A 10,403-nucleotide genomic window follows, 5' to 3' on the forward strand; every position below is an offset into this window, starting at 1 on the left:
TCTTTGATACTGCATAGCATTGGTAGGTCACATGAGATAACAATATCTGTTGCTTCTTATCTGTATCAATAGCTATATCTACATGAATGCCAACCTTTATATTTACAGATATCTACATCACCACTTTCTTTTTGGTTCTAATCTACATTTATCCATGTAGTTATAGATCTTCATTATGTTTCTGTTTTGTCTTGTTCCTTCTAAAAGACTTTTCTATGTGACCATGAGGGCCTTGCCTGCTTGTTTATCTGCACATCATGTGCATGCTTCATGCTCACAGTGTCCATAAGAGGGTGTTGGGCCTCCTGGAACTGGAGTTATGGAGAATAGTGGTCACCATGTGGATGTCGGAGATAAAATCCTAGTCTTGTGTAAGAGCAACAAGTGCTTTTATCATCTGAAATATTCCTTCCACTATAATTTTATAAATTTTTAAATTTAAATATTGGTTTATTTTATGTGTGTGGATGTTTTGTATGCATATATATCTGTGCACCAATTTATTCAGTGACTGGACGCCACAGGAGGACATTATATTCCCAGGAACAGGAATTTAGGATGATTGTAGTTCATCATCTGTGTTGTGGGAATTAAACATGGGTCTTCTTAATCTCTGAGCCATCTCTAAAAACTCCCTAATTTACTTTAAGTGATAAGTTTAAAGAGTCAAATTGGTTTTATTGATTATAAACACTGTGAGTAACAACTAAACCATGATAATTACCAAATATCTATCATTTTGTGGTGAGAGTTCTTGAAAATTTCTAATTCCCACTAAGTAATGCATGTCTGATATTTATTATATTGAACATACTATTGAAGTAACATTCATAGGTACAAAATATTATTTATTCTGATATACTGTGCATCTGTGAGTGCAGAAAATGAACAAATGATGAAACACCCAAGGATGAAAGCCATGAAACAGTTTTATTTTATTCATAAGACAAGGCCATGGGACACCACTCCAAACACCATGGCCTGAGTTCAGCTAAGCAGACCATTTTATTCCTTTTTTCTCCTTTTGCTTGCTTCCTGACATAGCAATCCATATGTATTTTGTGCAAATAATTTGATTGACTATAGTAAACATGGTCAAAGTTTTCTAAATTTTCCCCCAAAGTAGAAAAAGTTACTCAAACAGTAGCACTTATCAAAAGTTCTTTTTAGTACCGACTTGGGAGGGGAGGATTTCTGTTACAGGCAGCACAGTGAGAAACTTTAAAGAGTACTGACTAGCCTGATGTAGATGTCTCCTTTATGTTTTCAGATCCTTCAACAACAAATTCTCTTTTATCTCTACACTCCTAAATTCTATTAATGAACATATCTTTTGTCTGTTTCTTTGAGTTTGGTTCCTTCAAATTATTTGTCCTTCTGTGACGTGATTGTTTCACTAAGGTTAATCATCTATATCCATTCATGTTGACACAGAAAACTTTCCTCTAGGGCACAAAAGAGTGGATGGTATTTTTATAAGAATTAAATTTTACCATTTATCTGTTGAACACAGTTTGATCTCCTCATGTGAATTGTGAGTTATGGATCGGTAAGTACGAAGAAGTAGAGCATGAGTTTTACAATATTAATTTATTTTATTTTAGAATATTTTTATTATTGCTTGAAAGGTTTGTACATACATATAATGTATTTTCATGAAGTCCATATCTCATTCTCTCTGCTCTAGTCAATTCCCCATCTACCCCCATTATTTTCTTCAGTGTGTGTGTTTTATTCTTCTAACTGATTCCATTCAGTTTTGGCAGTGTGTGGGAATGTTGTAGTGTTATGTCATGGGTATGGATAGTTTTTCATGGGTCACATCCCTGAAGAAAACTGAAAATTGACATTCTCTTTCTTTTTATTTGGTTTTTCATGACATAATTCTTTGGGTAACAGCCTTGGTTGTCTTGAAATTGGCTTTTTAGCCAAGGCTATCCTCTGTCTTTGAAGTGTTTGTATTAAAGGTGTGGGCCTCCGTGACCAGGCAGATTTTACCTTTCTTGGCAGCCATCATTGCCAGTTCCTCTTCAGATAGATGTGGGATTTCATAACTAACCGTCTCCTTCCATGTTGGGATTTTTGTCTGATTTGATTTTGTGCCTATGCTGTTCAAACTATTACAATCACTGTGAGTTCACATGTGATACTGTACAAGTATGTCCTAAAAAACACTGTTTCATTAGACATTCACTAACTCTGGCCATTAAAATCTTTCCATGTTCTTTCCTGCCAGGATTCCTGAGCTTTGGAAGGAGGGGCTACAGTCTAGATGCCCATATAGAGATAGCTAAACACACCCAAATCTTTATTACCAGCACATTGGACAGTTATGGATCTTTGTGTGTAGAGCTATATGAAGCACAGAGACATTACTCTAGGGAGTGAGAGATAAACTAATATGTTAGTATAACAATAACTAATTAATACTAAGCTGGGCATTAAATATATCACAAGATTTGAAACTTGGTAGCATTGTTTAATTCTTTTATTTCTCTGGAAGCATGAACAGCACCTTCCGGCACAATGAAACCTAGCTAGCCAGTAGGGGTGAAGCTTCCAGGTCAGCAACAACTTTACTTCTTGGTATTCCATGACTCAAGTTTTTGATGTCATCAGCAATAGGGTTTCACCATCGTTTCTGGAGAGTAACCAAGAGCATTGACAACACATATAATGTTCAGGAATCTGAGCCTTAATGACCCACAACTCCCATAATATGTAACTAATTCCTGTAATGTTTTACATAATTGCCAGTGGTGTCTACTTTGGGGAATTCATCTGCTCCCATTACAGGGTAACTTCATTTAAAGTCTTTGTATACATATTTTAGGAAGCTTCTGCAGGATCAGGTTTGCAGGTGATTTTTTTTTTAGATTTTTCATATGTTTTATTTTCTTATTTAAATTTATTTTAGAATTTCACAAGAGAGTATTCTATTTTTTTGTTTCTGTTTTTATTGAGCTATATTTTTCTCCACTCCCCTACCTCTTCCTCCCCTCCCCTTCTACTTTCTCCCATGGTTCCCATGCTCCAAATTACTCAGGAGATCTTGTCTTTTTCTACTTTTCACGTAGGTTCGATACATGTAAGTCTCTCTTAGGGTCCTCATTGTTGTCTAGGTTCCTTAGGATTTTGAGTTGTAGGCTGGCTTTTCTTTGCTTTGTGCCTAAAAGCCACTTATGAGTGAGTACATATAATATTTGTCTTTCTGGGTCTGGGTTACCTAACTCAATATGATGTTTTCTAGATCCATCCATTAAATTTCTTTCTTTTTCAAGTTAATGGAAACAAGTTTTTATTAAGTAACTTTTAAGATCAGAACAATGAAGTCCTTATAATTCTTTTACAGCAAATATATAATATCAGTGCATTGGCCATCTTATGTTAAAGGCCCTTTATCATAAAATATATGGTTTGAAACGTAACTCAAATTGAATTTATAATCCCTATAACTTCCGTACATACACATAAAAAGGAGTGAGGTAAGATTAGCAAATACTAAACTATAATGATAATTTATCATGCTTAGTTTATGGTTTGTAGAAACAGTACACGCACTTAATATATGCTGATTCCTTGGCTTATTAGTTGCAGTGTATGATGAAACAAAATGCAAAACACATGCTGGGTAACATACGTCCATATCTACAAGATGGCAGCTAGAGATACTGACAATTAACTATCCTACAAGCAATTACCATTACATCATAATATGCCACCAAGGCAACATTTTTATAATGAAAAATCAAAATAAAAACAGCTAGTTATAAACTTTGTACAAAATTTATCTCTTCAAATGGAAATAAGAAATAAAATAAAAGAATAAAAATGCTAGTGAACACAGAGAAGATTTTCATTTTTGTTACACTGTCTTCGCTCTCAGTGCTTTAATTTTACAACCCTGGTGTCCAATAATCTAGGCGACATGCTCAGAAATGGGCACCAGGATGCACTCAGTGGTGTTGACTCTCTTCATCCTCAGCAGGGCTGCTTGCTCCCCATTCAGAGTGGCTGCACTGGCCCTGCCACCGCCCAGACAGTAGGCATGGGACAGCACTGCTGCCATTCTGCCCTAGGCATCATTCCCTCCATACAGCACCCTTGACACCACTGCCGGTGCCTCCAGAGCATTGAACCCCAAGTCTGGCAACAACACAGACCCTGGGGGGGGGGCAGCAGGATCTTCTGGGTCTGGGAGGCAGTGGCCACTGGCAGAGACAGCAGCAGCAGCAGCAGCAACAGCAAGGTCCTCTTCTTAAGTCCCCTCCAGCTCTTCCTCTTCCAGCTCTGCCATCAGGGAAGGCTGGTCAGCATGGTGGAGCAATCTCCTCCGGAGCCAGCTAGGTCCCTGTCCTGCCTGTCCCTGCGCTGCCAGCCACTGCTTGCAGCCCTGAGCACTGACTCCCCTGGCTGGGATCTTAGGGGCTGAGTGAGGCCAGGCATTCCCTCAGCAGCAGCCTGTCCTCCTCAAGCTCTGAGCTCCCTGGGCTGCATAGGCAGCTGCAGCAGGGATCCCGGGACCATCGCCAGAGCCAGGGCTGCAGCTTGGCATCTAGGCAGTGTGCTGTCGATGGCGGTGGAGGAATCAGGAGTGGCAGACGATGGTCCCATGGCAAAGGGGATCCTGGGCTCTGCCCAGTGCGCAAACACCTTTTTTGGGGGAGGCGGCGCTCCAGTGCCCAGGCTGAGGAGCACCAAGGTCGCCAGGGCCAGATTAAATTTCCTTTATTTCCTTCTTCTTTTTTTATTTTTCCATTCAAAAATTTACACTTCCTCCCCTCCTCCCACTCCCCTACTTTTCCTCCTCCCTCCCCCTGCCTGCTTGAGATAGGGCCAAGAACTCCATGCTGTGGGAAGTTCAAGGTCCTGCCCACTACATACAGGCTTAGGAAGGTGTGCATCCAAATAGACTAGGGTCCCCAAAAGCCAGTACATGCAGTAGAAACAGGTCCCAGTGCCATTATCAATGGCTTTCAGTCCGCCCCCAACGGGAGCCACATTCAGAGAGCCATGTTTGATCACAGGATCATTCAGTCCAGGTCCAGCTGGATTTGGTGAGCTCCTATTATATCAGGCAAGCTGATTCAATGGGTGGACCAAACTCTCACGGTCCTGACTTCCTTGCTCATCTTCTCCCTCCTTCTGCTCTTCAACTGGACCTTGGGATCTCAGTCCAGCGCTCTGATGAGGGTCTCTGTCTCTATCTCCATCCATCGCCAGACGGACAGTCTATGGTGATATTCGAGATAATCATCAGTGTGCTAGTGGGGCAAGGCCAGTTCAGGTACCCTCTCCTCTGCTGCCCAAGGATCTAGCTGGGGACGTTCGCGTGGACACTGGGATTACCCCTAGAGCAAGTCTCTTGCCAACCCTAAAATGGCTCCCTTAATGTAGATATCTTCTTCCCTGCTCCTATACCCTCCCTTCCTCCATCTCCACCCTTCCACTCCCCCAAGCTCTTGCCAGTCTTTCCCAACTCAGCCTGCTTCGGGGCTGAGGGCGTGGGGAGAATTTCTTAAGGTTCTTGGTGTTAATTAGGCCTCCATATAATCACTCTTTTACCTTGCTCTCTCATTCACAACCCAATCCAGTACTTCCTGCTCCATTATTCCCCCATTCCTCCTTCAAACAGCCAGGACTCCATCTCACTTGAATTCTCTACCCTCTTTGATCCCTTGCCAGGTTCATGACCTCCATGACTATTCCGAATTAAGTACATACTAAATAACAACTTCAAGGCTAACATTTCCATATTAGAGAAGTCATGTGACATTTGTCTTTCTACGTTTGGATTACCTGGCTCAGATTGGATAGTTCCAGCTAATGGAAATTTACAACTAATTTCATTTTTCCTTACAGTTGAGAACTCTTCCATCGTTTCAATATAACACATTTATCAGATCTATTCATAAATTGATGGGTACATAAACTGTTTCTATTTCTGAACTATTGTGAATAGAGCAGCACTGACCATGGATGTGCAAGCTACTCTGCAGTAGAGGGTCCTTTGCACACGTGCACAAGTGTGCAACAGCTGAATCAAATGATAGTTTTATTTATAGCTTTTTAAGGAACACCCACACTGAATTCCAAATGGCTTTACCAGAAAATAACCACCCTTTAATACACAATCTACAGATTCCATATAATTCCCATCATTACAGATTTTAATCAGTGTCTTTAAATCCACAAGTACACTTTTTAAATGAAACTGGATGCCCCAGAATTTGGCACATATATGTCTAGGATGTAATTTCTTCTTTTTTAACTGTTCCCTGTTTAGAATGGAGAGTCTCTCATCATGCCTATTGATTAGTTATAGTTTGTAGTCTGTATTGTTAGATACTAGTATAAAATTGCTATTGTCCTTCCTGGACAATACCAATTGAGTGGCTAATTTTGTACATCCATTTGTTCTAATTAAGTTTCTATCTTCAAAGCTAAGATAGGTTTCCTGTAGATAAGAAGAAGATGGATTTTATTTCTTGATCCATACTGTTATCCTGTATCTTATGATTAGTGAGTTGAGGTCATTGGTATTTAAAGTAATTATTGAAATGTTTGTTAATTGCAGCCATCCTGTTGTCGGTTTTTGTGTGTGTTCTCAGTGGTACACCGTGTTTTAACCATTATGGCTTTATTTTTTATTTCTTTCCCCAGCCTTTTGTCTGTACTCAATTGTCCTTCAACATGAATATTGCTCTCTGTAGGTTTGTTTTGTTGCATCTTTGTAGAGTTAAAAGCTTTTCTTTCTCCTTTAGCCATGACAGAAAATTTTTCTGGGTATACTACTCTAGGTCAACCATCATAGTAGCCTTTAAAGACTTCAAAGGTATTTAAAGACTTTAAAGGTATTGTTCAGTTTTCTTCTGACTTTGAAAGTTTTCATTGAGAAATCAGCATTAATTCTGAAGGATTTTCCTTTATTTGTATAGTCAGTTTTTTTCTCTTGTAGTTTTTGGTACACTTTATTTTTTCTTTTTACTTGGTTCTCTAACTATCATATGCTTTAGGGATTCTTTTCTGATCTTATTGATGATGAGTTCTTTGTGATTCTTAAGATGAAGTAAATGTCTTTTCTCTCTGGATTGGTTTTATAGTGTTCTATCAAATCAACAGAAAGCAAGCGAATATATCAATCATGATTTCATCAGGAAAGAGGATGAAGTACCAAATACATCTACCCACATTATTTATTTAAATTTAATATTAATTTTTTGTTAATTTTCAGAAATGCATAAATGTATACAATAAACATGACCGTATCCAATCCCATTTATCATACCAAGATGATCTCTTATCTGTTTTGTATGTGTTCCTCCTAACTTCAATATTTTTGTTTTTTATAATACAACTAATCATGTCCATATATGAATGGGTATGGGGTATTTCATGGAGCATGGAAAACATGCCAAAAGCCACACACTCAAAATGAAAGATTCTCCATCCTCCAACAACTACCAGTATCTCCTCAGAACTGAGTGGTATCTAGAAATCATCTGCCCCATCTACACTAGGGTTTTGGCTTTCCTGATCTTGTGTAGGTCTATGAAGACAACCACAGCTGCTTTAAGGTCATGATTTTTACAGCCACGTCATGTACACAAGACAGCACCCTGTAATACTCTTCCCTGTAACATTTGCTCTGCTTTCTCCTTCTTGCTGTTATTGGAAACTTGTTGGTAGTGGTGGGTTTAAGATAATTGTACTGTTTAGGATTGAGAATTCAGTCTTTTATGCTTAATATGTTGAGAACTTCTTCATTGACTTCTGTTGACTGCAAAATAAGCTTTTATGATGAAGGTTGACATCAGCATAGCTCTATCGGTATGCACATATAAAATATGAAGGCAACTTAATGGAATGATCATTTGTAAGATAGCATAACCAAGTACTGCCTTGAATCAAACATAAAACAAACATAAAACTCCATTCTGAGGAGCAAGTAAGTATTCAATCTAATTAGAAAGTGCTTAATTACTTCATAATAGGCTTTCAAATATTGTATCACCAGACGTATCTTACGTGTAAGGTTAAGTATTTCAGATGCTAGGTCAAAATTGGGTAAGACCATTAATGTCTTTTCTCCACAAATCAGTTGGAGAGCACCTTTTATCATCATGAAATCTAGGCAGTAGGTAAATAGTTTGGTGGTTGATTTGAGACTGACTACTTGATGTCATTTAGCTAAAGGTCATAGTTTTTTTAGTAGTTTCATCTTACCATGGGTATAGTGGCTAAAGAACGTGGCAGGTTAAGCAAAATTAAGAATGTGTAAAAATTCTCTTGGAGATCCAATGCTTTGCTAATTTCAAAGCTAATGATAGTATTCATAGCATTTATATACTTAGGAATATGTAATAATGTACATATATAACAAAATATGTATATATAACATAATACATCTATATCATGCATATCTGTATATAATTAATATGAAAAGAGGGCATAGAGTTGAAGGGGTTCAATAAGAGATATATGGGCATATGGGGCACATTGGAGAGAAGACAGAGAAAGGGGAGATGATAAAATTAGTTGAGCCACCTGAAATCTAATTTCAGTGTTCAGACCTAAACACCTCTTAGCGAGGCAATAATTATTGGAAACAGTAGGACAATAGTATATATACCTATATCTAAACCTACATAGCATATGTATGTATAAGATATATTACATATTTCATTTATATGTACCTACATAAGTAGCAATAATAATTAGAGATGAGGTCATGAATTTTATTATTATTAATTAAAAATACCGATTCAAATTCCCACTACCTTCTCCTCCTCCCACTGCCTCCTCACACATTCCTACCCATCGCCCTCCAATCCTAAGAGAGGACAAGGCACCCATCCCTGTGGAAAGTCCAAGGCCCTCTCTACTACATCTAGGTTGACCAACATATACATCGAAAGGGTTTCTTGTTTTTCCATATGTAGTTGAGTATTGTTCTTTCAAGGTCTGTGAAGAATTGTGTTGGGATTTTGATGGGGATTGCCTTGAATCTATAGATTGCCTTTGGTAAGATTGCTGTTTTTACTATGTTGATCCTTACTATCCAAGAGCTTTGGAGATCTTTCCATTTTCTGTTATCTCCATCAATTTCTTTCTTCAAAGACACTACGTTCTTGTCAAATAGTCTAATAAATGTCCTTTGTTAGTGTTACCTCAAGATATTTTATGTGATTTGTGGCTATTGTGAAAGGTGATGTTTCTCTGATTTCCCTTAAGCTTCTTTATCCTTTGTGTATAGGCAGGCTACTGAATGTTTTAGTTGATCTTGTATGCTGCCACTTCACTGAAGGTATTTATCAGCTGTAGGAGTTCTCTGGTAGAGTTTTTGGAGTCACTTATATTCACTACCAAATCATCTGCAAATAACGAAAGTTTAACATCTTCTTTCCTAATTTGAATCCTCTTGATCTTCTTATGTTGTCTTATTGCTAAAACTTCAAGAAATATGTTGAAGAGATATGGAGAGAACAGACAGCCTTGTCTTGTTGCTGATTTTAATGAAATTGCTTTGAATGTCTCTCCACTTAATTTGATGTTAGCTGTAGGCTTACTGTATATTGCTTTTATTATATTTAGATTTGGTGCTTGTATCCCTAATCTCTCCAAGACCTTTATCATGAAGGGGTGCTGAGTTTTGTCAAATGCTTATTCCACATCTAATGAAATGATCACATGGATTTTTTTCTTTCAGTTTCTATATGATGGATTATGTGGATAGGTTTTTCATATGTTGAACCAACCCTGTATCTCTGGGGTGAAGCCTACTTGATCATAATGAACGATTTTTTTATGTGTTCATGGATGTGGTTTGCCAGTATTTTATTGAGAATTTTTGCATTGATGTTCATGAATGAGATTGGTCTGTAATTCTCTTTCTTGGTTGAGTCTTTGTGCAGTTTTGGCATCAGGGTAACTGTAGCTTATTAAAAAGAGTTTGGCAATGAGCCTTTTGTTTCTATTATATGGAACACTTTGAGGAGTACAGGTATTGGCTCTTCTTGAAAGTTCTGGTAGAATTCTGCACTAAAACCATCCGGCCCTTTGCTTCTTTTGGTTTGGAAGTTTCTGATGACAGCTTCTATCCCCTGGCGGCTTATAGTTCTATTTAAATTGCTCACCTGGTCTTGATTTAATTTTGGTAGATAGTATCTATCTAACAAATTGTCTATTTCTTTTACATTTTCCAACTTTGTGGAGTACAGATTTTTGTAGTAGGACCCAATGATTCTCTGAATTTCCTCAGTGTACACTGTTATATCCCCCTTTTTTATTTCTTTTCTTTTCTTTTTTTTTCTTTTTCTTTTTTTTTTTTTGGTTTTTCGAGACAGGGTTTCTCTGTGGCTTTGGAGCCTATCCTGGAACTAGCTCTGTAGACCAGGCTGGTC

At 38.0% G+C, this 10,403-nt stretch overlaps 1 pseudogene; it reads right to left on the bottom strand.

Annotated features, from left to right (window-relative positions):
- Window positions 1-4,470: 4,470 nt before the first annotated feature.
- Window positions 4,471-10,403, bottom strand: part of LOC101988676 — a 14,231-nt pseudogene continuing 8,298 nt past the window's right edge.

The sequence above is a fragment of the Microtus ochrogaster genome, unplaced genomic scaffold (genome assembly GCF_000317375.1).
Source record: "Microtus ochrogaster isolate Prairie Vole_2 unplaced genomic scaffold, MicOch1.0 UNK9, whole genome shotgun sequence".
Lineage (NCBI taxonomy): Eukaryota > Metazoa > Chordata > Mammalia > Rodentia > Cricetidae > Microtus > Microtus ochrogaster.